This window comes from Bos taurus, chromosome 19 (assembly GCF_002263795.3).
Source record: "Bos taurus isolate L1 Dominette 01449 registration number 42190680 breed Hereford chromosome 19, ARS-UCD2.0, whole genome shotgun sequence".
NCBI classification, from domain to species: Eukaryota; Metazoa; Chordata; class Mammalia; order Artiodactyla; family Bovidae; genus Bos; species Bos taurus.
In genome coordinates, this window is record NC_037346.1 from 18,344,144 (window position 1) to 18,370,179 (window position 26,036).

General features: G+C 46.8%; 1 long non-coding RNA gene, 1 other non-coding gene and 1 pseudogene across 4 annotated transcripts in view; 2 read left to right on the top strand and 1 right to left on the bottom strand.

Moving 5' to 3' along the window:
- The window catches only part of LOC132343021 (uncharacterized), a 168,328-nt gene that overhangs the window by 46,771 nt on the left and 95,521 nt on the right, over positions 1 to 26,036 (top strand). The gene's annotated exons all lie outside the window — the stretch shown is intronic.
- On the top strand, positions 13,773 to 13,922 carry LOC112442862 (uncharacterized; annotated as a pseudogene).
- LOC112442873 (U6 spliceosomal RNA) lies at positions 15,511 to 15,617 on the bottom strand. Its single transcript, XR_003031158.1, has one exon. It is a non-coding gene; the product is annotated as a U6 spliceosomal RNA (small nuclear RNA).

Sequence of the window (26,036 nt, forward strand, 5' to 3'; positions counted from 1 at the left end):
CCTGGAGGCTTGACAGGCCTCTCTGGGCCTCTGGATGACACCCCTGCTGCTCTTCAGGTGTTTTCCAGCTTCTGATGTTTGCTCAAGCCTGGCCTCTGTGTGCGTCTGTGTGTATGTGAGAGAGAGAGAGAGAGTGCGTGCGTGCGGTGGGGGTGGGCAGCGGTTTGCCCATCTATCTGTTTGAAGCTTCCATTTTGATCTGTGAGGAAGGGCGGAATCTCTCTTGCAAGTTTTTTTTTTTTTTTAGGTCTTTATTGAACTTGTTCCAACATTGCTTCTGTTCTATGTTTTGGTCTCTTGAGGCACATGGAAGTTTAGCTTGCTGGCCAAGGATTGATCCCATGCCCCCTGCATTGGAAGGCGATGTCCCAGCCACTGGACCCCCCAGGGAAGTCCCTTTGGAAGGTATTTTAAGTGTGATGAATTTACTGGAAAAGCCTGAGGAGGAGGGTGGTGAATGGAGGAGGGTTGTGAATGGAGGAGGGTTAACAGTCCAGACAGACCAGCTCTGGCTCTGCAGACGTGAGCATGCGCGCACATCACCTGACGCAGGCGGTCTGGGGCGGGGCCTGAGGCTGTCCGCTTCTGACCCGTGGTACCAGTGCGGCCAGTCTGGGGTCCATTCGGTGAGTAGCCTCGCTAGACCTGCTCGTGTTTTCTAAGTTCTGTGGCCCCTGCGGTTTTCCACAGGCCGCTTGCCTCTGCTTTGGGCCCGGTCTCACACCACACCCTGGCTTCTTTTTCCAAATTTCATTCCTCAGCCTTTTCCTCATGCTATGCAGCCCAGTTCAGGTTTCTGTAGCAACTAGATCCAAAGCCTGCCCCTGGCCCTCAGCTGGGTTTCCAAATTCAATTACTTTCTGAGAAATAAGGCTTTTTAATTGAACAATAATAAGAGCACTATTCACCCATTACAGGAAACTTGGAAATTGCTGAAAAGTAGATGGGAGCAAATGAAAAGTTATCCAGGATCCTGTAACCCTAAAAGAATTATTGATGAGATTAAAAAAAAAAAACCACGACAATTTTTTTGGCTGTGCTGAGTCTTTGTTGCAGCACACGCAGGCTTCTCTCGTTGCAGGGTATGGGCTTAGTTTGCTGTGTCATGTAGGATCTTAGTTCCCTGACCATGGAGTGAACCCACGTCCCCTGCTTTGGAAGGCAGATTCTTCTCACTGGACCACCAGGGAAATCCCTTACCCATTTTTAAAACTGAAGTATAGTTAATTTACAATGTTATGTTCGTTTCAGGTATACAGCACAGGGATACAGTTATGTACAGGAAATCCCTTACATACGAACGAGTTCCATTCTGAGAGTGTGTTCGTATGTCCAATTTGTTCATAAGCCCAACAGAGTTATCCTAGGTACCAATGAGCACAATTGACTATATAGCACAGTACTGTCATAGGTTTATAATACTTTTCATACAAATAATACATTAAAAACAACCCCCCAAAATAAACATTTTAAATCTTACAGAACAGTGCCTTGAAAAGTACAGTGGTACAGTATAATAGCCAGCATACAGGGGCTGGCATCGAGTGAATGCTCAAGAAGAGTTACTGACTGGAGGTGGGAGATGGTAGAGCTGAAGGACCGTCAGCCATAGGAGACGGAGGGCAAGCTGCAGTGTCACTCACGCCTGACATCGATGGAAAGCATGTTCGTCTCTTTGAAAGCTCACAACTTGAAGGTTCTTGTAGGGAACTTATTGTGTATGTATTGAGTATATTCTTTTTCGGTTCTTTTCCATTATAGGTGATTGCAAGGTGTGGACTATAGTTCCCTGAGCTGTATACTGATGCGGCTTTGCTTTGTTCTTTTCAGTTCCTTTTTTCCTTCTGCATCTCTATATTTTAAATTTTAACTGAAATAATACAAAAGAAACAGATTTAGGTATTGCTAAAGCCTGCTTTTCTGTTTTATGACTAGTTCTTTGAAAACACACAAAAATGACTCCATATACCGTTGTTGTTCAGTCACTCAGTCATGTCTGACTCTTTGTGACCCCACGGACTTCCTGTCCTTCACTGTCTCCCAGAGTTTGCTCAAACTCATGTCCATTGAGTCAGTGATGCTATCCAACCATCTCATCCTCTGTCACCCCCATCTCCTCCTGCCCTCAATCTTTCCCAGCATCAAGGTCTCTTTCCAATGAGTTGGCTGTTCACATCAGGTGGCCAAAGTATTGGAGTTTCAGCTTCAGTCCTTTCAATGAATACTCAGTGTTGATTTCCTTAAGGATTGACTAGTTTGATCTCCTTGCTGTTCAAGGGACTCTCAAGAGTCTTCTCCAGCACCACAATTTGAAAGCATCAATTCTTCCACACTCAGCCTTCTTGATGGCCCAACACTCACATCTGTATATGATTATTGGAAAAACCACGGCTCTGACTAGATGGACCTTTGTCAGCAAAGTGATATCTCTGCTTTTTAATATGCCGTCAAGGTTTGTCGCAGCTTTCCTTCCAAGGAGCAAGCATCTTTTCATTTCATGGCTGCAGTCACTGTCTACAGTGATTTTTGGAGCCTGAGAAAATAGATACTGATAATTGCTACTGCTTATTGAGTCCTTAAGACGTAAGGGTATGAGGTAAATGCCTGCTCATCGTCGCAGGTAAATAATCCATCATTTGTTTAACTGGTCTTCTGTAAATAACACTGTGATGAACATCTCTGTGCATACATTTTAATCTAGCTTTCTGATTAGTTCTTTAGACCAGGAGTTGGTAGACTTTTGGTAAAGGGCAGATAATAAACATTTTAAGTTTGGTGGGCCATAAAATCTCTGCCATAACAACTCAGCTCCCCATGGTAGCACAAAAGCAGCCATTAGCTACAAACTAATGAGTGTGGATGTGTTCAAATACAATTTTACTTATAAAAACAGGTGGCTGATTGGATTTGACCCACGGGCCATAGGTTGCCAACCCTGCTTTAGACTAACCAGTCAAGGATGGGCGCATTTCTTTTCAGTAAAAGGCAGATAGAAAATAGATTTAGCTGTACCCACTGCGGCCTCTGTTGTTTGCTGTTTTTTCTGTCCTTCCCCTCCCCCCATCTTTTCCTTCTTCTCCTTCCTCTTTTTTTCTTCTTTCCGTTTCCTCATTCTTCTTCCGACCTTTTAAGAATGTAAAAACCATTCTTAGCTTGTAGACCATACAAAAACAGACCTTTGCCGACCTCTGGATTAGACAAATGAACGTTGAATTCCTGATTTCAGACAGTATGAACATCGAACCATCTCTTGATGAATGTGGCCTGGTTGCTTTCCAGAATGGTGGCAGTTCCAATCTAAACACCCCCGCTGGCTGTGCAGGAACATCTTCATCCTATTCTACCCTCACCTTATCAAGAAGTTTCTCTTATTCAATCTTTGCTAACTCAATGGATCAGTCTATTTCATACTAATTCACAGTTGCTTTGATTACTAAGAAGCTGAGCATTTTTCCTCTTAATTATCCATTTGTAGTTCCCATTCTGTAAATTTTTTTTTGTGTTTTTTGTCTTTTTATTTAGGATTTTATTGTTTTCCTTTATAGTTTTCGCATTTTGTCTTTTTGACAAAGAGAGGATTTGGAGAGTTGTCCTGTTTGTTGCAATGATTCTCCCCAGTGTTTTCTTTTGGTTGTCTTTTGATTTTAATGGTATTTATGATTATTTCCAAGCCTTTTAATTGTATTTGTGATTATTTTGATGGCTAGAAGTGCTTAATTTTTATTTATGTTTTCCTTTGTGAGTTGCATTTCCTTTTTGAAACTCTCTCTTTTGATTTTCTGAATGTCAGCCACCCGACTTTCCCCTCAGCCTCCTGATATCCCATGCAGTTCAGGAATGCTGTGAAGAAATGTGTCAGTTGTAAATGCTTTCAGCCGAGTCTCAGAAAAGCTGATAAACAGTGGTTTAAGCCAGGGGTGCTCGAACTGTAGCACACATCAGAATCACCAAGGGGCTTCGTAAAACTCAGATTGCAGGGCCCTCCTGTAGAGTTTCAGGTTCTTATAGGTCTGGTTGGGGCCTGAGAATGTGCCTTTGTAACATATTCCCATATGGTGCTGGTGCTGCGGGCCTGGGAACATACTTTGAGAACCACTGGCTTAAACACTTGAGAGATTCAGTTCCCTCACAGAACAAAGAGCTCAGGAGAGGGTGGTCCCAGGGCTGGTGTAATAGGTCCATTGATACCAGGTTCTAGACCATGGCTTTACTTTCTATTGGCCGTTTCCTCAGGGTTGCAAGACGGCTGCCATAGCTCTGGGCCTTTCCTACTTAAACCAGCAATTCCAAACATGAAGAAGGGGGAACATGGGAAAAAAAAACCAAACTTTTCCTTTTGGCAGTGTTTGGTACATTGGCACTTTGACCAAAGCTTATAGGTAAATAATATTTAGTAAGAAGAGAAGGTAGATTTGGGGTAGGAGAGAGTCTCTGTTTTAAATGCTTTCTTGCACTGAGTGGCAAACCACATAGTTCAAGTCCTTGGAGGCTTCCCTGGTGGCTTAGTGATAAAGATCCACCTCCCAATGCAGGAGATGTGGGTTCAGTCCCTGGGTTGGGAAGATCCCCTGGAGGAGGGCATAGCAGCCCACTCCAGTGTTCTTGCCTGGAGGCTCCCACAGACAGAGGAGCCTGGCGGGCTACAGTGCACAGGGTCACAAGGAGCTGGACACAACTGAGCGTGCACACAGCTGTCCTGTCAGGCCCTCGGACCCTCAGCTGCAGCACCAGCTCTGTCTTGATGTCTTTAAGGACCCAGAGTCAGGTCAGCTTGGCCTCCAAACTGGTTTCTGATATTTTCATCACTGAAGTCATTGGACTTCTGCCTGGTTTCTGATACAAAGACTGAACTGGCCCCTTCTTCTGGTATTTGGATGCTTTCTTGCCTGAATTCTTTGCTAAATAATTGGCCTAGCTCTTTCTAAGTTGGGAATCCTGCTTGCTTCTGCCAGTTCTTCTCCTAATCAGGAGTCCTAGCCCCAGACCCCAGTCTGTTGCTGTGGAGCCTTCTACCTGTTGACAGGCCTGCTAAGTACCACCTGCCTGGATTCCTGGAGACACCGCTCAGTCTGGCTCTCAAAGCTCCTGAGAGCAGGAGCCTCCAAAGGCTTGCTTGGATTGATTAGCTGCTGCACTTTGCCTATTGATCCAGCTTTCTCTTATCATCTGTAACCAATGTTGGAATTATTCCCAGTCTTCCTTGGAGGCCAGGGCTTGCTCTACCAGCACCATCAAGAGTGGAAACTGGGAGTAGGAACTTCCTACCTTCTGCTGTGCTGGGCTTAGTCACTCAGTCGTGTCCAACTCTTTGCAACTCCATGGACTGTAGCCCTCCAGGCTCTTCTGTCCATGGGGATTCTGCAGGCAAGAATACTGGAGTTGGTTGCCATACTCACCTCCAGGGGATCTTTCTAACCCAGGTCTCCTGCATTGCAGGTGGATTCTTTATTATCTGAGCCACCAGGGATGCCCAAGAATACTGGAGTGGGTAGCCTATCCTTTCTCCAGGGGAATCTTCTCAACCCAGGTATCAAACCGGGGTCTCCTGCATTGCAGGTGGATTTGTTACCACCTGAGCTAGTAGGAGATACCAAAGGCTCAAGAGGAGTGGGCTAAGGCAGGATCTGTCAGAAAGTGTCATGGTCCCAGTGGAGGGGAGAATGAGGTAATCCTAACTCCATGGGAGGCAAAGGTGGATTATCTATTAGGACCCAACCTGGTTTAAACAAGTTAATTGGGAAGTCCAGGGGTAAACCTGGCTTTAAGAATGGCTCATTGCTTGGTTTCAAATGGTATCACTAGGATCCAGTCATGCCCATCTTCCCGTTTAGTTTCTTCTTTATTCACTTCTTTCTTCAACTGGCCCTGACCTCATGTCACAGGATGGCTGCTAGCAGTGGTGGGGACCGCATCCTTCCTGCTTTCTTTCCAGAGGAGAAAGAGAAAATCAAAACTCCCAGAACTAAGCTTCCTGATCTGGGTCACTGTCGCAGGAAAATGTGATGTATAGATTCATTAAGTGTTGAGTCAGAGGATTCAACCCTAGGTTTGGGGATAGAATCAATCCCACCCAAAACCACATGGCTGAAAATGGGGGCAAGAGTGCTCTCAAAGGACATTCAGGCACACTAAAGGGGGAGAAGGAGGGAATGGATGTGCGGAAGGAAGGAAGGAAGTGAAAGTTGCCCAGTCGTGTCTGACTCTTTGCGACCCCATGGACTATACAGTCCCTGGAATTCTCCAGGCCAGAATACTGGAGTGGGTAGTCTTTCCCTTCTCCAGGGGATCTTCCCAGCCCAGGGATCAAATACAGGTCTCCCGCACTGCAGGCAGGTTCTTTACCAGTTGAGCCACAGGGAAGCCCGGATGTGGGGAGGTAACCTACAGATATTCATTCTAATTGGAAGCTGAACTTGTGTGGTGGTAGCTGAAGACTTCAGATGATGACAGGATCTTAAAGCATGCAGGGGTTAAGGGATGGGGAGGAAAGGTGCTTGATTGACTTCCAGGGATGGGGTGTGTGATTGGGTCAGGTTGCTTAAAGGGCCAGGAACAGGTGGGCACCTGGTTATAGTCCTCTCCTCTCCTCTGTGTGCTCCAGCTTCATCTGTAGGTCCAGATCAGGTCAACAAGCTCTACATCTCAGCACCTTCCACACTGCCCATCCGGCTACAGTTAACTCATCCAGGCCTGGGATGAGCTGGATGTCTTCCTACTCAAAGGACACATGATTCAGTCCAACAGTATGCTTATTCTTTTGGCAACAAAAAGTGCCGTGTAGAACGTTCATTGCCATTCTGGACACCGCCTCCTTCAAAAGCCCTTTGGGTTTACTGCCCTTGTTTTTCTCTGTAGCTCAGATGTAATTTGTCAGCCCCATGTAATGTATTTCATCTTGAGTGGAGTCTCAGGAAAAAAAAGTTTGTGGCCACAGATGCATTTGAATGCTTTCTATCATCAGAGGACGAAATTAATGTCGAGCTAGTATTTTGCCCACATGGGACCAAATTGAAGCTCCAAGTCACAAATCAGTTTTTTTCCCTCAGGTGTCTGCTGATCCATACTCTGCTGCCTTCATGGTCTTGTTGCCTTTTTTTGGTCCCTAATTATCATAGTCACCACTGTGTTTAGTCTTGGAAGCCTCCTAAATCCTTTTGGAATCAATCAGAGAGATTTCAAGGGAAGTAAATAAATACCATGTGATTTGTTTTCCCTCATGTATTGGTTTTCTCAGCAGGGAAGGGAAAAATGTATAATTCAGATGTAAACTTTGTCTGATTAAGATCAAATGAGATTCTCTTATTCTTTTATTTTCTTTCTGTTAACCCTTCTGCCTGCTTCTTCCCTCTGTCCCCTCCTTCCATTGTGAAAGAGTGTTTGATCCTTTGACTGAAGGGGAAGGAGAAGTGTTGGGAGCTCAGAAGTGCCTGGCGGAACATGCCTGCTTCTCAGCTTCCTCTGGGGTGGAAATTCATTTAAAACTTGCAGTTTCCAAAGTGGTTGCCAAAGCCACAACATGGTGAAGGGGGAGGGGCCCTTAGCATCTCCCAAGGACAGGCTGGAGCAACGCGGTGGGGGTGCGGAGTGGGCACGCCTTGCAGAGACCGTCTTTCTGAAAATGTCCCCAAGGTGTAACAGGGAGTTTCTGTCTGAACTGATGAGTCCGGATCCTCCGACGGCAGTCTTGTGGGGTGGGTCTCAGCTTCCACCCTGTCACTGTCTCTACTGAAACCCACAGAAGTTTCCTATTTCCTTCTTTACTAAACTCAGCCTCCTCTTCCTGACTTGTAAAACTCTCCATAAGCTGGGTGCATTCTATCAAGAATGTACCTTCATCTGTATCACCATCCAGCCCGACTGTAGGCTTTAGTACTCTTACCTCCCAAGACACACAGAGTTTATATCTTCGAACTGGGGCAGAAGACCTGAACTTGAGTCCTCAGTCTACTTCTTACCGCTCGGTTGTCTTGGGAGAGTCATGAAACCACTCTGAACCTCAGATTCTCTTCAGGACATGGAACCGGTGAATATCTACTGAGTCCAGGAAACTCTGCATCCATGTCCATCCATTACTATCTCTCTGGTAGCTATGCCCTAATTTTCCCCTCGAAACATCTCTGTCCCGCTTTTGGTCTGTGAACTTCTGGGTGGAGTTAGTTCTGCTCCCAGCATCAGGAGTAGAACCCATGATTCAACCCAAAGCTGAGCAGTGTATCACAATGCCCCCTGATTGCCTCGTGGGTGGATGGTGGGCAGGTGACCGAAGCTGGTCCAACCAGAGTGAATTGCTGCACTTCTGCTGGGACACTTGCTCTTTTTGGCTGAATTTGGGTCTGGAAGGATGTGGTTGCAGCAGCCTGAGCTGGAGAATCAAGCCTGAAACTACCCTGAAGTTGTAGAGCTGAGCTGAGCAGGGGGTGGGGGGAAAGAAACCTGGTCTCAGTTAGTGCTGGAGGACCGTTTCTCTATCTGCATCAGCCATCAGATGGCTTCTTCCTCCCCTTTTGTCTGTCCAAAGCCTTCCTGATCTTTCCTCCCCTCCTTCCTTTCTTCTTTTCTGTCCCCACTCCCTTTCTTTTAATTTGCAAAGAAAATCGTGGTAAAATACACAGAACATGAAATTTACCACCTTCACCATTTTTAAGTGTACAGTTTGGGGGTGTTAAGTACATTCATGTTGTTGTGCAACCAATCTCCAGAACTTTTTCATCTTGCAAACCTGAAACTCTATACCCATTCAACAGTTCCCCATTTCTGCATTCCGCCAGCTCCTGGCAGCCACCATTCTACTTTCTGCCTTTGAGTTTGATTCCTCTAGTATGTAGTACCCCATATAAGTGGAGCCACACAATATTTGTCCTTTTATGTCTGGTTTGTGTGTATGCTAGGTCACTTCAGTCATGTCCAACTCTGTGCGACCTTATGGACTGTAGCCTACCAGGTTCCTCTGTCCATGAAATTCTCCGGGCATGAGTGGGTTGCCGTTTCCTTCTGAATGGGATCTTCCTGACCCAGGGATTGAACCCCTGTCTCTTATGTTTCCTGCGTGGGTGCCAGTGGCACTCTTTGCCACTAGTGCCAGCTGGGAAGCTATTTCACTGATACAGTGTCTTCAGGATTCATCCATGTTGTAACATGTCAGGATTTCCTTCCTTTTAAAGGCTGAATAATATTCCACTGAATAGATACACCACATTTGGTTTATCCTTTCATCCATCAGTGGACATTTCACTGGTTTCCACTTTTTAGCTATTGTGAGTAAGGCTGCTGTGAACACGGGTGTACAAATGTCTCTCTGAGGCTCTGCTTTCTGTTCTTTGGGTGTATACCTGGAAGTGAATTGCTGTGTCACGTGGGGTTCTATTTCTACTTTTTGGAAGAACTGTCATATTTTCCATGAGTTGCACCCACAAGGCACAGGTTTCCAATTTCTCCATATCCTTGTCAAAACCCTTCCCAGCCTTTTTAGCCAGCATGAAGTTGTCTCCCCTGATCTCTGACCCGCCCCCCCTGCCACGCCAGCCCTCATTGGTACCCACCACTGAGCACACCAGGGATGCCACACAACTCAGCTCAAGGTTAGATGTGGGCCTCTGTGGTTTCTAGACGTTTAGGTCTTTCTGAGCAGAGCAAGAGCTTCCTGGAGGTGAGGTCTGTGAACCCCCATCAGGAGGTGTCAGCAGGAGGCTAAGCTCCCTGGAGGTGCAGAATCATTTCCTATTTGACGTCTTTACGGGACTATTCTTTGAAGAGATTTTGTTTTTCAAGCATCTCCTCGTGTCTGGCACACAGAGGCTGATAGAGCCATGAAAGCAGCGGTGAGGTTTAGATTCGCACCCCCGAGCTGCCCTGGATAATGGCGTGACCTTGGCAAGTCACCCTCGTTCTCTCAGCTTGTTCTTCAGCTCTAACATGAGGCTGCGTTACCGCCCACACAGGCCTGTGTGTTCATTGAAGTAACTGGTGCAGGGATGCAAGGGCTCTGGGAGTTCCCTCCCCTGCCTGCCCAAAACTGATGGAAACAAGTGTCTGTAAGTGAGATACAGAGTTCCTTGAGAGTCTGATAATGCTCAATTTTGGAATATTTGAGGATAATTGGCATTCTTAGACAATCCCCAAATTTGTTTCAGCTGATGATACTATCTTGGAGGTGGGGGGACCCAAGCTGCTAGTAAATGACTAAATAGTTCAAACAAGTTTTATGTTGATGTGACCGTTGATACTTTCAAATCCAACTCAAGTGCCACTGCAAATATTGCTTCCTCCAGGAAACCTTTCTTAATCCTACAGGACTTAGACACATCTCTGTGTCAGCTTGATTGGCTTATTTTCTTGATGGAACACATCAGCCGACATCCCCTTGTGCATTGAAGCCAGCACATAGTAGATGCTTAGTAAACATTTGTTGAGTGAATGACTGAATGAATGAATAAGTTTCAATGCAATATAGGGAGGCTAAGGAAACAGCCTGGAAGATTGTAGCAGGAGAAATATCCAGAAAGGAACCTGGAGAGTTCATAGCAGACTCTCTGGACAATTGAAGGGTGCCCTGATTTCTCCATTCAAATTTCAGCTCTTAAAAAATCACTGTAGATGGTTACTGCAGTCATGAAATTAAAAGATGCTTGCTCCTTGTAAGAAAAGCTATTACAAACCTAGAGAGCATATTAAAAAGGAGAGACATCACTTGGCTAACAAAGTTCCATCTAGTCAAAGCTATGGTTTTTCCAGTAGTCATGTACAGATGTGAGACTTGGAACATAAAGAAGGCTGAGTGCCCAAGAATTGATGCTTTCAAATTGTGGTGCTGCAGAAGACTCTTGAGAGTCCCTTGGACAGTGAGGAGATCAAACCAGTCAATCCTAAAGGAAATCAACCTTGACTATTCATTGGAAGAACTGATGCTGAAGCTCCAATACTTGGGCCACATAATGCGAAGGGCCAACTCATTGGAAAAGACCTTGGTGCTGGGAAAGATTGAGGACAGGGGAGAAGGGGGAGACAAAGGATGAGATGGTTGGATGGCATCATCGACTTAATGCACTGAGTTTGAGTAAACTCTGAGGGATAGTGAAGGACAGGGAAGCCTGGTGTGTTGCAGTCCACGGGTTGCAAAGAGTCGGACGCAACTGAGTGACTCAACAATAACAAAAATTACACAGCATAGCCAAAAGTGAAAAGTGAAAGTCTCTCAGTTGTGTCTGACTCTTTGCGACCCCATGGACTGTACAGTCCATGGAATTCTCCAGGCCAGAATACTGGAGTGGGTAGCGTTTCCCTTCTTCTCCCGGGGATCTTCCCAACCCAGGGATCGAACCCAGGTCTCCCGCATTGCAGGCTGATTCTTTACCAGCTGATCAGCATAGCCAGTGGGCTCCTACACTTGAATGTAGATATGGCTTCAATTCTTGACTCCTCCACCTACTAGCTGGATGACTTTAAGCAAATTACTTGACCTCACTGAGCCACCAGTGTGCAGCCCAGTTAGACCTCGTTCTGGCTTTGCTCAGAGCCCCCACCTTCCCTGTTTGGCCCTTTGGGGCTGATCTCTTCTCCAGGCGGCCTGCCGTTTACACATCTGAGAATTATGCAGGCCAATGGAAGCATACATCCTCCAGCCCACCCGCTCCTCACGCAGGGGATTAAAATCTGTCTCATCTTCCCAGTTTGGAATGCTGAGTATTTGGTCAAGGATTCAGCTCCCCTTTTTTATGAGGCTTTAAGAAAACCCAAATTAAACCCTGATTTGTTTTTAAAGATCAGAATCCTTAATCTTGCAGCATTTGGCTCATTTTCCTTACAGGCTTAGAAGGGAACATTAAACAGATTCTGTTTCTTAGCACACTCTGCTTTTTCTCTGCTGTGTATTCGAGGGGGTGGACAAAGCTCTTGAGATTTCCTGTAGTGCTTCAGCCTGCTGGATGACCTTGGCCAAGCCTCCTTACTTCTCTGGCCTTTGGTCGTCATCTGTGGAATGAGGGGGCTGAGCATCAAGGCCTGTGTACTCCTTGAGGGATCGCTTAAAACTCCTGTGTTGCAAATGGAGGCTCAGAGAGAGGAAGGGACTTACCAAAGGACACACAGCTATTTATTGGGCAGAACCAGCTCAGGGCTTCTGGTTTTGAGAGGAGATATCCACCCCCCTAGAGACTCCATTTCTCTAAGAAAGAAACATGGGCCCATCAACAATTCCTGTTTAATTTTCAAGCCTCCTACTTTCCTGGGTAGAGTACATGGACTTCAGGATGAAGTTAGTGTTTTCAGGGCTATAAAAATGCAGCCATGAAATTAAAAGATGCTAGGAAGAAAAGCTATGACAAACCTAGACAGAGTATTAAAAAGCAGAGACATCACTTGGCTGACAAATAATCCATATGATTGAAGCTGTGGTTTTTTCCAGTAGTCATGTATAGATGTGAGAGTTGGACCAAAAAGAAGATTGAGCACCAAAGAACTGATGCTTTCAAATTGTGCTGGAGAAGACTCTTGAGTCTCTCTTGGACAGCAAGGAGATCAAACCAGTCAATCCTAAAGGAAATCAACTCTGAATACTCATTGGAAGGACTGATGCTGAAGCGCCAATACTTTGGCCACCTGGTATGAAGAGCTGACTTACTGGAAAAGACCCTGATGCTGGTAAAAATTGAGGGCGAAAGGAGAAGGGGACAGCAGAGGATGAGATGGTTAGATAGCATCACCAACTAACTGGATATGAATCTGAGCAAACTCTATGAGATGGTGAAGGTCTGGTAAGCCTGGTGTGCTGTAGTCCATGGGGTCACAAAGAGTTGGACATGACTTAATGGCTGAACAACAACAGCCAAAAAAAAAAAAAAGGAAAATCCAGAAATGGGGAAGTCAGGATGTGTTGACATATTCTGTGCTTCAGATGTACCAAAAGGAAAAATGTTTGATTTAAACCAAAATGATGTGAAAACTAGCAGCCAGAAGCCATCAGAATGTTTCCCTAGCCTTGGATAATTGCCCAATATAGTGACACATCTTTCCACTTTGCCTTGGACTGAAGGGTTTCTGAGATGTGGGATGCAACCTGGAAAGTCCCAGGCAAACCAGGCTGACTCGAATGAATGGACCACCCTACTGGCTGGCTAGTAGGCTAAGAGAAAGGGCTTTAGTAGGGAGCTCGGGCTGCTCTGAGTAATGGGTCAGTCACTTCTTTGCCGTGCAGCTTTGAGAGGGCCGAGCTTGCCAAGTCTCAGTGTTCTCATCTGATAGTTGGGCTTGAATGGGGTAATTAGTTTAAATTGTCTACCTTATTAACTGGCACAGAGCAATCACCCACTGAATGTTAAGTCTCTTCCTTCAAGGGGGGAAAAAACTCAGTTTTTTCATTTCTTTTTTTGGGGGGGGGGTAATCATTGTGGATTTTTCCCCCCAGCTTTATTGAGGCATAATTGACAAATAAAATTGTAAGGTATTTAAAGTACACCTCAAAACACTTAAATGCACATACTTTGGTGATATGTAACTACCCCTTGTGAAAGGATTCCCACCATTCATGAACACATCTATCTCCTTACATGTTTATCTTTTTTTTTTTTTGTATGAGAAAGGTGTTTGTTTTTTTTTTTTCCCCCCTGATTTAAATTCCCAGCATGTAGTAAAAGAGGTTACAGGTAGTGAGGGAGGATTTTATAAAATCATGCAGTATTTTCTCCAGGGTTGGGTTTTGAGTAAATTACCACGTATCTTGTTGAACTCTTGGGCAAAGCAACCATATTGTCAGTTCTTTCTCTTTTAAAATGTTTAGGATCCCTTCTTGGCCTTTTGGCTAAGATGAAGTGTAACATCTGTTCTTATCCGTTGTATACTTATAGCTGATTCACGTGGTCATACAGCAGACACCAAGACAACACTGTAAAGCAATTTTACTCCAATTAAAAAATGTTTAGGAAAGTCATGGATCAGCCTTGGGGTGCGAGAGGGAGCAGTGGGGTCCAGCCTTACACGCAGCTTGACTGATGCAGGGAACAGAGGATGGCTGTTGGCATGAGATCTAGGTTTATTTATTTATTTTATTTTGTAGAAACATCCTCAATATTTATTTTTATTTTTTTTACATTTGTATAATTATTTTATTTATTATTTGTTTATTTATTTTTACTTTATTGTATTGGTTTTGCCATACATCAACATGCATCTGCCACGGGTGTACATGTGTTCCCCATCCTGAATCCTCCTCCCACCTCCCTCCCCATACCATCCCTCTGGGTCATCCCAGTGCATCAGCCCCAAGCTTCCTGTATCCTGCATTGAATCTGGACCGGCGATTCATTTCTTATATTATACATGTTTTAATGCCATTCTCCCAAATTATCCCCCCCTCCCTCTCCCACAGAGTCCAAATGACTGTTCTATACATCTGTGTCTCTTTTGCTGTCTTGCATACAGGCTTGTCATTACCATCTTTCTAAATTCCATATATATGCGTTAGTATACTGTATTGGTGTTTTTCTTTCTGGCTTACTTCACTCTGTATAATAGGCTCCAGTTTCATCCACCTCATTACTGCTACTGCTGCTGAGTCACTTCAGTCGTGTCCGACTCTGTGCGACCCCATAGATGGCAGCCCACCGGGCTCCACCGTCCCCAGGATTCTCCAGGCAAGAACACTGGAGTGGGTTGCCATTTCCTTCTCCAATGCATGACAATGAAAAGTGAAAGTGAAGTTGCTCAGTCATGTCCGACTCCTAGCGACCCCATGGACTGCAATCTACCAGGCTCCTCCGTCCTTGGGATTTTCCATGCAAGAGTACTGGAGTGGGGTGCCATTGCTACCTCATTAGAACTGATTCAAATGTATTCTTTTTAATGGCTGAGTGATACTCCATTGTGTTTTTGTACCACAGCTTTCTTATCCATTCATCTGCTGATGGACATCTAGGTTGCTTCCATGTCCTGGCTATTATAAACAGTGCTGTGATGAACATTGGGGTACATGTGTCTCTTTCAATTCTGGTTTCCTCGGTGTGTATGCCCAGCAGTGGGATTGCTGGGTCGTATGGCAGTTCTATTTCCAGTTTTTTAAGGATTCTCCACACTGTTCTCCATAGTGGCTGTACTAGTTTGCATTCCCACCAACAGTGTAAGAGGGTTCCCTTTTCTCCACATCCTCTCCAGCATTTATTGCTTGTAGACTTTTGGATTGCAGCCATTCTGACTGGCGTGAAATGGTACCTCATTGTGGTTTTGATTTGCATTTCTCTGATAATGAGTGATGTTGAACATCTTTTCATGTGTTTGTTAGCCATCTGTATGTCTTCTTTGGAGAAATGTCTATTTAGTTCTTTGGCCCATTTTTTGATTGGGTCATTTATTTTTCTGGAGTTGAGCTGCAGGAGTCGCTTGTATATTTTTGAGATTAGTTGTTTGTCAGTTGCTTCATTTGCTATTATTCTCTCCCATTCTGAAGGCTGTCTTTTCACCTTGCTTATAGTTTCTTTTGTTGTGCAGACGCTTTTAATTTTAATTAGATCCCATTTGTTTATTAAAAATATGGAACGCTTCACGAATTTGCATGTCATCCTTGCGCAGGGGCCATGCTAATCTTCTCTGTATCTTTCCAATTTTAGTATATGTGCTGCCAAAGCAAGCACGAGATCTAGGTTTAAAATTCCAGTTCTGCCCCATTTTGGCTGTCACTCTCGTTCTCTCCTGTGTCAGGTAAATGACCATCTGTACTTTGCACGGTTCTCATGTGGCCTCTGAGAGAGTGACGCTTGGTACTTCCTGGGAGCGTGTGACTATTTTAGTCCTGTCTATTTGGATTCCTGTCTTAGACAGTCAGAGGGTCTCAAAGTCTTCCCTGTGCCATTCGAGGCTGGGTTAAAACAGGAGCATATGTGTTGGCTGGGGCGGGAAGCCAGCTCTCGTGGTGAGATGATTTCCCCTCGGATACCTGAAGATAAAATCCAGACCTGTGGGGACTTCGTTGGTGGTCCAGTGACTAAGACTCCGTTCCCCCAATGCAGGAGGTCCCAGGTTCGATCCCTGGTTGGGGAACTAGATCCCATATGCCTCCACTGAAGGTCCCGCATGCTGCATCTAAGACCTGGCGCAGCCATATAAATAAATAGATATTGTAAAAAATCCAGACTTTTGACTCCAGAACCACAAAACAACCTGGCCGCCCTGTTGGCAGCTAGGTCCTGGGTCTCTGTCCATCTAAATCAGTAAAGAGAAGGTCAGAGGTGCTGAAGTCAGAGTCAGCCACCCCACTGACCTTGCTGGCAGGTTGTCTCAGGATTGGTTCATGTCTTAGAGCTCTTTGTCTTTATTTCTCCCCAAGCCTGCAGTTTTAAGCTGTGGATGTCTGCAGGCTGTTTGGAGGGCCAGGAATGGCCCCTCTGGCCTCTTCTCTTTCCCCACCAGCTTTGAGAGGCAACAGTGAAAAAGTGCAAGTATTAGTTGCTGAGTCGTGTCCAACTCTTTGTGACCCCATGGACTGTAGCCCACCAGGCTCCTCTGTCTATGGAATTATCCAGGAAAGGATACTAGAGTGGGTAGCCATTCCTTTTTCCAGGGGATCTTCCTGACCCAGGGATCGAACCTGGGTCTCTTGCATTGCAGGCAGATTCTTTACAGTCTGAGCCACCAGGGAAGCCCAGCACAGGGTAGCTAATAAATGGTTCATCAGTGGCTGTGGCCCTATTAATGTAGCCCTTCCACTACAGCTGAACACTTAGGAGGCTTCCATTATAAGTAACATTGGGATGACCACTGCAAATGGGCCTAAGTAATCCTTTAGGAAAGTTGGCAAAGAGAGAGGTCATGCTTGCTCTACAGATGAGATTTCCTGAGAAGGAAAGTTGAGCAATTTAAAACAAATTTGCAAACATTTGGAAGGAGGTCTTCCTCAAATATATCTCATCCTTCCTGCCTTAGCCAAGCATTCTGATGAGACTCTTTCTCTTGCATTGGGATCAAAATTAGAGTCCTTAGTTACCACCCTAGGGTGCTATAATTGCTGTGTGCCTTTGAAATTAATATGCAAGCTACTTCCAGAGTCTGGGCTGAGAAGCAAGCAAAATCTCCCGACCTGACTCAAGGTGCATTGGTGGTAACAAACCTTACGTGCTTCAACACGAGACAGAAGTAAACGTCAGCCCTGGCTCAGTGTCAGCTCTCCACTGCCCCAAAACACAGACCAGAAAGGGACAGTCTGTGATGCTGGCATCTTGCCTAGTCATTTTGGTTATTATATTTTCAGTTTAGTAAATTCACTTATTTTATTTGGTTCATTTCCAAATCTGACATGTTACTGCTTATAATGTCAAGTGTTTGGCCAGTCTTTTCAAATTTAGCTTTTATCTCTTTGAACATAGCAGGCACAGTTACTTTGTGGTCCTGTCTGGTTAATGCCAGGATCCAGGCTCCCTATTAGTTTGTATCTCTTGTCTATTTTTTCTGCCAGTTTTCACTCATGGTGTCTTGCCCCTTGTTTATTTGGTGTAGGAGATGGTGTTGGAAAAAATTATTTGTAAAACAATGATGCTTTCTTTTAAGAGGATTTTAAATTTCTTTGGCAGGTGCCTGGGGGCTCTAGAATCTGAGATAAACTCAATCTAAATGTGGGGCTTGAGATTCCTGGGTTCCTCAAATATCTTGAAGCAGGTGGTGGTCCTTGAAAGAGCTGTTGACCCACCCTTAGCTAGGGGATGTGGGCTTTGTGAATTTTTCTACTCCTCCACGCTCCCGCCACCGTACTTGCTAAACCTTCTACATACTGATCATAGGACATTTTTTTTAAAAATTAGAACAAATCATCATGCAAACAGAGATGAGAGAGGTCATTCAGTCTTGGGGTTTCTACATGGGGAAGAGCCTGGTTCTAGAGGAGATCCCAGTCATCTGAATGTCCAGAGACAGACATGGTGGGTTAGCACTGTCCTGAAGAAGGCAAAAATGCTAAAGGAAATCCATACATACTGCAACTGAGAACAGAAACCAGAGACTGTGACCTCCTGCTCCCGCTTGGTGACCTCAAGTCTTCCACCGAATCGTTTGTGTGTGTAGCACGTGTCTCCTCTCCACCCTCCTCACAAAGTCCTGCAAGGAGCAGACATCACTGCTCAATCATAACCCTTGATTTGGGTCTTCCACCTGTTAACAAAAACTTCCAGTAGCCAGGTAAGATGCAATACTTTGAGTGACCCACATTTTACTTGATGGTTCGCCTAATGCTGAATATCTAGCCTGTTTATATTTCTCCCTTATTATGAAATACTTATAATGAACCTCTTTGTGTCTGGCTGTTTGCCAGCATTTTGAATGACTTCTTTGCAGGGGGATTCCTAACAGTGGATCAAAGGATATGAACTTTTGTCAGGTTTTCAATAGGTATCACCAAATTACTTTCTAGAAAGTGTGTTTCAATTAGTAACACCCACCAGGAGCATGCAAGAGGGTCTGCTCTATTCCTTGCCACAGCAGATATATAATTAAAATAATTTGGGGGCCTAATTTGGTAAGTGAAACATGATAGCCCTTGTCATTTAATTTGCATTGTGCACTGTCTCTTTGATGCAGATCCCTTTGGGTGAAATTACTTTTTTGTGTAGTTAGTACCTCTTTAACAGAAACAACCTTGAAAATGGGGGCAATTACTCCAGTGTCTAAGAGCTTTCTCTTCTTAGCTTTTATTTTAAAATATATACAGGCTTCCCTGGTGGCTCAGTGGTAAAGAATCTGCCTGCCAATGCAGGAGACGTGGGTTCAGTCCCACATGCCGGGGACTGAATGAGCCCATGTGCCGCAGCTACCGAAGCCCACATGCTCTAGAACCCATGCTCTGCAACTAGAGGAGACACCACGATGAGAAGCCTGTGCGTCGCAACTAGAGAAAGGCTGCACGTAGCAACAAAGGCCCAGCACAGCCACAAAGAAAGAAAATTTTTAAAAAATGTACATTGCATAATGCACTACGTCAAAGTGTTCCATATTGAGGCCTTTATGTGTCTTTCTAGGGTTCTAGCTGTTTTCTCTCTTTGAGCACAGGGTGAAATCCCAAGGCAAGGAGAGTACATTTGAAACTAGGAGGGTTAGGGATATTAATTAGAACTTCTTGAGGGCAGTTTCAAGGTGAGTCAACTCGTATGAACTTGCTTCACCCCAGAATTTCCCTTGAAATGCTTTTTATCCATTTACTTATGATTCAGAGCTCAGCCTAAGGATTGGTGGTAGGAACCGGCCTCTCAAGAGCTGCCGTGGGCCCTGCAGCCTGCCCTCCTGGCTGATGCCTCTTTGGCAGCTACCTTGGAACCGAAGAAGTTCCAGAAAGCCCCCAAGAGTCCAGGCTGGGATGGGCTCCATCAAGCTTCAGCATCCAAGCTCCCACCTCTGGCTCTGTCCCTGCTGAATGAAACAGCCAGAGGCAGCCTGGGAAGGACTCTGGCTTAGGCATTAAAAGTCCCGGTTTGCTCCGGGTCTTAGTTGCAGCATGTGGGATCTAGTTCCCCAATCAGGGATTGAACCCGGGCCCCCTGCATTGGGAGCTCAGAGTCTTAGCCACTGGACCACTAGGGAAGTCCCACTCAGCTGGTGCTAGTGGTAAAGAACCCGCCTGTCAATGCAGGAGACATAAGAAACTCAGGTTCCATTCCTGGATTGAGAAGATCCCCTGGGGAAGGAAATGGCAACACACTCCAGTATTGCTGCCTGGAGAATCCCGTGGACAGAGGAAGCTGGCGGGGTACAATCCATGGGGTCGCAAAGAGTCAAACATGACTGAAGTGACTTAGCACACACACATGCATACATCTCTGGACATCTTATGTGAGAAAAATAACCCTCAATGTGCTGAAGTCTGTGTTAGCTGAGGTTTTTGTTACTGGTAGCCTAGGGGGTGGAACCCTGACTGGACGAGGAACACTGCTCCTCCCTGCCAGTCATGGGGCAGATGGGGTCAGGACCCTTCTGATACAAAGCCTCAGCCTCCACTGCAACCCAGGACCCTATGCTGCTGAGGGAGTGGAAGCTTTTTTTTTTTTTTTTTTTTCTTTTTAAGCCTCTTACTGCCTTGGATTCCTGTGGGAGGAAGTGGGCAAAGGCAGCCTGGCAAACGGAAAGGGGCTGGTTTGCCATCAGAAGGTCAGGAGCTGAGGCTGCCTCAGGTGGACGTTAGCTCTGTGCTTGGGGCAGGGTAGACCCTGCAGGTGGGTCAAGGGCCCCAGCTATGGGGCAGGGGAAGGTGCTGAATGGTCACAGCCCAGTTAGGACGGAGGGCGGAAGTTCAGAGGAGTGCGATTGCACCGTTTATATCAAAGAAGGCTTCCTGGAGGAGGGGCCCTTGAAGGATGTAGCTGATTTGCTTGGAAAGAAGACCACAGCAGCAGGGAGGACCACATGCCTCTTGGGATGACATCTTTTTACTTTGACTCATGCAAGGCCTCGCTGGACTGTCTCTGCCCACACCTGTCTCCTCTCCATTTGTGCATTTTCTCCACTGGCCAGCCAATGAGCTCTGGGAGGGGAGGGACCATGCCTTTGTCTCGGTAGACTGGCAAGAGGCCTTTCTTGAATTGCTGATGCGGAAAGGACTATAGGGAATGTGAGACCTTAGCGTGTCTCAAGGCCTGGAGGAGGTGGTGAGCTGATGGGTCTGGGGGTGCAGTCCCTGCAGAGGTGTCCTGGAGAGCAGGTTGGAAAGGGAGGTCTTCAAACTGTGCTTCTTGATGATATTTCAGGCCGATTCCTGGGCTTTTCCCTGAGAAGACTTAGGGGTATTTTTTTTCCTTTTGGTACCAGCATTAACATGCAAGAGCATGCTTCTCACTGACCACAGGCCCTTTGCATCTGACCTTGAGCTAGAGAATCTTGGAATGAATTAGCTGAAAGCAGAATGCCTCCCATTTCCCAGGAGCTCGTCTCATCTCCTGGGATCGCAGAGACACATCAAGCTTGCTCCATGATCTCTGTGACTCTGAAAGGGGGCACGTCTACGGGAGTGCAAGGAGAAGAGGCCTGGATGCAGGAGGCTTAGGGTCCTGCCCTGATTCTCCACTGACCAAGTGAGTGGCTTTGAGCTGGTCTCTGCCTTTCTGGGGGCCCAGTTTCCTTTTTGGGTATGGATGACCTGCCAGCTCTGACAATCTTAACTCTTGTCCCCTTGGGACTCCTTATCCTGGCTACCAGAATACGGGGCCCCGAGGCTGTGGGTGGAGGCGGCCCTCTTACTTGGGAGCTCCTGAACATCTGTCTCCCAGGATGGTGAAGAGGCTGGAAGTGCTAATAATAGCTGGCATTTACTGAATGTAGACATTGTGCAAGGGGACCTTGCATGCATCCTCTCACTGAAGTGCCACACAAGCCCTGTGAATAATAGAGCTCCTGGCCGTCTGGACACGTAAAGGAAGGTGTTATTTGTAGTATCATGAGTTGAATATCGCCCCACGTCTTGCTAGGTCAGATGACTTTACAGCGATGAAGGAATAAAGGTCTGGCTTTAGTAAAGGAAATAAAGGAATAAGAAGCAAGGTGGTCAGAAGGAGGATGAGTTCAAATGGAGGGAGGAGCCCTGAGAAAGTGGGGATAGAAAGGTGGTGTGGGTGGAGCTGGCGTCGGGGTGGGGCTGGAGGGGAGTTCTGAAATTGCTATGTCTCTGGGGTCAGGGCATGGTACCCAGGTTCCTCCCACTCTGGGCCCCCAGTGAAATGACCAAGGCCATGAGCACCAGTTCAGGTTTGAGTTGCCCGGGGCTTTGCTGGGGAAACCACTAGATTCTGAAATCAGCCTTTAGGACTGATTTTGGGTCTAGCTTGTGGGTGAGCTATAATTATGTCCATTATACCTGTCTTGAATGATTCACAGATGGCAGGAGCTTACGTAGGAGCAATGTTCCTCTTAATTTTTTTTTTAAACTTAAATTTTCCGATGACTCACTGGAGTTGAGAATACAGTCTCATTGATGGGAGAGAAGAAAAAGTGGGGAGACAGAAAAAAGGAAAATGTCATCGGGTCTACTGGAGACAAATGAAATTGTCCAAACCATGTCCAGGTGATTCTGTCCTATAGGTTCAAACCTATCACCCACTCTCCCATCTGTTGACTCTCCCCTTTCTAGAAGCGGCAGAGAGCCCTGGAGTCCCAGGAAGGCAGTGGAGGTACAGCTGATGCTGGGAAGGTTGTGTTTTGAACCAGAAGCATCTGGCTTCAAATCTCTGCTCTTGCCTTAATGCTTGCTGTGTGACCCTGAGTCACTTTTTTAATCTCTCTGAGCCTCTGTTTGTCTCTCCTGCAAATTGGGAAAAGAACAGCTTTGCAGATTGCTGGGAGGATGACATGAGGTTATATATGTTAAGAACTTGACATATAGTAACGTTAGTCACTCAGTTGTACCCGATTCTTTGCAACCCCATGGACTGTAGCCCGCCAGGCTCCTCTGTCCATGAGATTTCCCAAGCAAGAATACTGGAGTGGGTTGCCATTCCCTTCTCTAAGAGATCTGCCCAACCCCGGGCTTGAACCTGGGTCTCTTGCATTGCAGCAAGATTCTTTACTGTCTGAGCCACCAGGGAAGTTCAGTAATAAGAACAACAGCAAGTATTTATCAGCAGTTATAATGTACCAGGCACTTTACGTGTGGTGTCTTAGTCCTGTCGATAGTCCTTAGGGTGTGAACTATTATTACCCTCGGTTTACAAGGTGAGGAAACTGAGCTCAGAGAGATTAAATAATTGAACCAAGATGACACAACTAGTGAATGGAAGAGCTTTGGGGGCTGGCGCTCAAGTTTAGCTGACTTTATTTTTTAATTAATTAATTTACTTAAAAAAATAATTTTTATTAATTTTTGGCTTTCCTGCATAGCATGTGGGATCTTTAGTCCCCAGTCAGGAGTCAAACCCACGCTCCCTGCAGTGGAAGCGCAGAGTCTTAACCACTGGACCTCCAGGGAAGTCTGTCTAGCTGACATTAAAACCCACTGTAGGAAGACCTACTATATAGCACAGGGAACTCTGTTCAGTGTTATGCGGCCACCAGGACGAGAGGGGAGTTTGGGAGAGAATGGATACATGTATATGTGTGGCTTTGTCCCTTTGCTATTCACTTGAAACTATCACAACTTTGTTAACTGGCTATACTCCAATATAAAATAAAAAGCTTAAAAAAATCCATCGTAGGAAAGTAGACTTAACCCGCAACCCCAGTGGCCTTGTCCTTCCTGTTCCTCAAAGCAAACCTGCCTGAATTTGAGCCCCCCGACTACTCTCTTCCTGCTAAAGGCCCCACCAGCCTCTCAGACAAGCTCATCAGAAACTCAGGGTCGTCTTTGGCCCCTCTGCTCACTTGCCCATCCCTGCCAGGTCATACTTGCTGGCACCATTCAGCCAGGCGCCAAGACCCAGATCAGTATATCTTCAGAGTAGGTCTGTTTCTTTCTTATCTTCTTCCTCCCCTCCCCCTGAGTTCTTGCCGCATCTCCCAGCTCCCAGTGTAGCCAATTTCAGCCATCCCCTAGTCGGTCTCTTCTCTGCCTATTTCAGGCTTGCCACTCCCTCCCTGAAACCTTCCCTGGCTCCCCAGTGCCTGCTACACTTAGCTCCAGCTCCTTAGCCCGACCCCGACTCCCTGTTTCAGTGTCCTTGGTCCAGTCCTCCCCACTCTCTGGTCCCAGTTTCCCCAGCTGTGAAACAAAACCCTGCCTGGGTAACCTCCTTTTCCATTCATAAGGAGAACAGATCAAAGCTGAGCTCTGGGACTTCCCTGGTGTTCCAGTGGCTAAGACTCTGCTTTCCCAGCGGAAGGGGCCTGGGTTCGATTCCTGGTCAGGGAACTAAGATCCTACATTGTGCAACTAAGAGTTTACATGCCACAACTAAAGAGCCTGTGTACTGCACTAACACCTGTCATAGCCAAATAAACAAACAAACAAATATTTGATTAAAAAAAAAAAAGCTAAGCTCCCACATGGGAGGAGGGGCCCAGGTCTTGGCTGTGCTGCCCCTGTCCGGGGTCCTGGGGCTCCCTGGGGCACAGTGATAACCATTGTGCTGGGTGAACCTTTGAGGTCTTTTGGGGGCCATGTGCTTGTATCCTGAGGCCTCCCTGGGGATCTTGAGACGTGAGTGGGTGCTGGGTCTCTGGGCCCTCCTAACTGGAGTGTCTTAAGGGGGCTGGTGGTTCGGAACTGCCCTCCCATGTCTTAACCACTTTGGGGCAGTGTTGGGAGGAAGACCCAAGGAAGGTCTCTGTGTCTGTGGGTCAGCTAACCAGCCGTCCAGCCCCAGCATCTCAGTTGCCAAGGCCAGGGCCATCGGCTCAGCTCACGGGGGCTCTCATCCCCTCCCTGACCTCCTGTATGAATAGGCGTGGGGCTTTTCTACACTGCAGGAGGGAATCTCCTCCAGGGCTTCTTGGCCGCTTCCTGTTGACCTCCAGCTGGTGGGTCATTGTGAGGGGTTGGCGGGGGAAGCTCCCTCCCTTGGCTTTCCCAGAAGAAATCTGGAATGTCCACTCCATAAAGTGTGCCAGGCTCTGAGGGCCTGGTCCTCAGGCCAGAAAAGGGGAGAGGGCCGAGCCAGAGGGGAAGCCAGAAGGCCCAGGGCGGGCGGGCGAGTCTTCCCAAAAGTGAGTTTTACTCTGAGGCCCACACCGGGGGCCCCGGGATGAGGGGAGACCCCAAGGGGTCGATGCCTCGTGTGACATGTGGCTGCTTCTGGTTCTGAGGAGCTGGCTAGTCCGACCGGAGATGCAGTGTGAGGAGCCCAGGTGAGAGCGGAGGGAGCTGGGCATCAGGTTCCTCCAGCGAGCATTACTGGACCTGGGACCCTGCAGGTGCTGGGGACAGAGGGGGACATGTCCTCCCCACTCAGGGAGCTTACAGTCCTGTTGTGGAAACAGAAGCCATCATCCGTGATTCATGGTTTATTGGAGAATGTCAGTTCACAGGCGTCTAAACAGGAAGCATTTTTATTTTTTCACGTTGCTTTCCATTATGCTAGGTGAAACCCCCCTTTCCTGTCCCTTGACATTTTTTGGGTGGATTCCGTGGCTTCTGAGTCCTTTCGGGGCTCGTGCTTTATGCTGCCTGGGCAAGCCCTGCCTCCCCTTCTGGGTGTGGAGGTACCAGGTTCTTAGCTCCTTTTGTTCTCAGTTTTGGGACTTGGCCCAGTTCCGGGACAGTTGAATGCTTTCCATGACCCACAATTTGATGGAGTGCAGGGAAGCCAAGAGGAGGGCACCCAGCCTGGCCTCGGGGGGATCAGGAAAAACTTGGGGGCAACCTCTCCCCACCCCGGGCTGGACTCAGATTTCCTCTGGGCCTAGGGCTTCGTTACCCTGATGGTGTTCTCCCCTTTGACAAGTTGCCTAAGATTTCTGAGTCATTGTGACTTGAGGGCAGGGGCTGTCTGTGTCCCCAGCACCCATCAGGCATGCCAACTGTAGGGGAATGAAGGAGCTGATTCTGGTTGAAGAGTTTTGTTCTCCCGTGCCTCGGTGGATGAGGTCTCTTGGGATCCTAGAACAGTCTGAATTCTTTGGAGGAATTTCTAGAAGTTGAGATGGCTTGGTCTGATCCAGGGAGTGGTGGGCTGTGAGCGGGGCTTAGCTCAGCCACGTGGGAGGCTGGTCCCTGTCAGTCCCCTGCAGCATCTTCCTCTTGCTAAGTGTCTGCTTCCTCTTCCACCATAGCCTGTCAGAGCGCTCCCTCTGCATTTCTCTTGGAACCCAGCTCTCAAGTATGTGGCACCTTCTACTCCCTCCAAGGTTGTGTCTCTGGGACTGTGTCCTTTCCGATGACTTTCTGATCACTGGTCTATTTATAACAATGACTCACCCACCACCTAAACTTCTACAGGAAGAGTTGGCTTAGCAGCCAGCTCCCCTGGAATGTAAAACAACTTGTGCTTGTAAATGACCACCATTTCATTTCCCTGAGACGGGTGCATCCTTGGCCTCCTCTTGACCCTGTGGCCAGATCTCAGTGATCCTCCCACCCCGACCCTGCTCTGGTGCCACCGTCCCTCTTGTTTATCAGAATTCCTGCTGACCCTGTGACCTGCACAGCCAGGCGA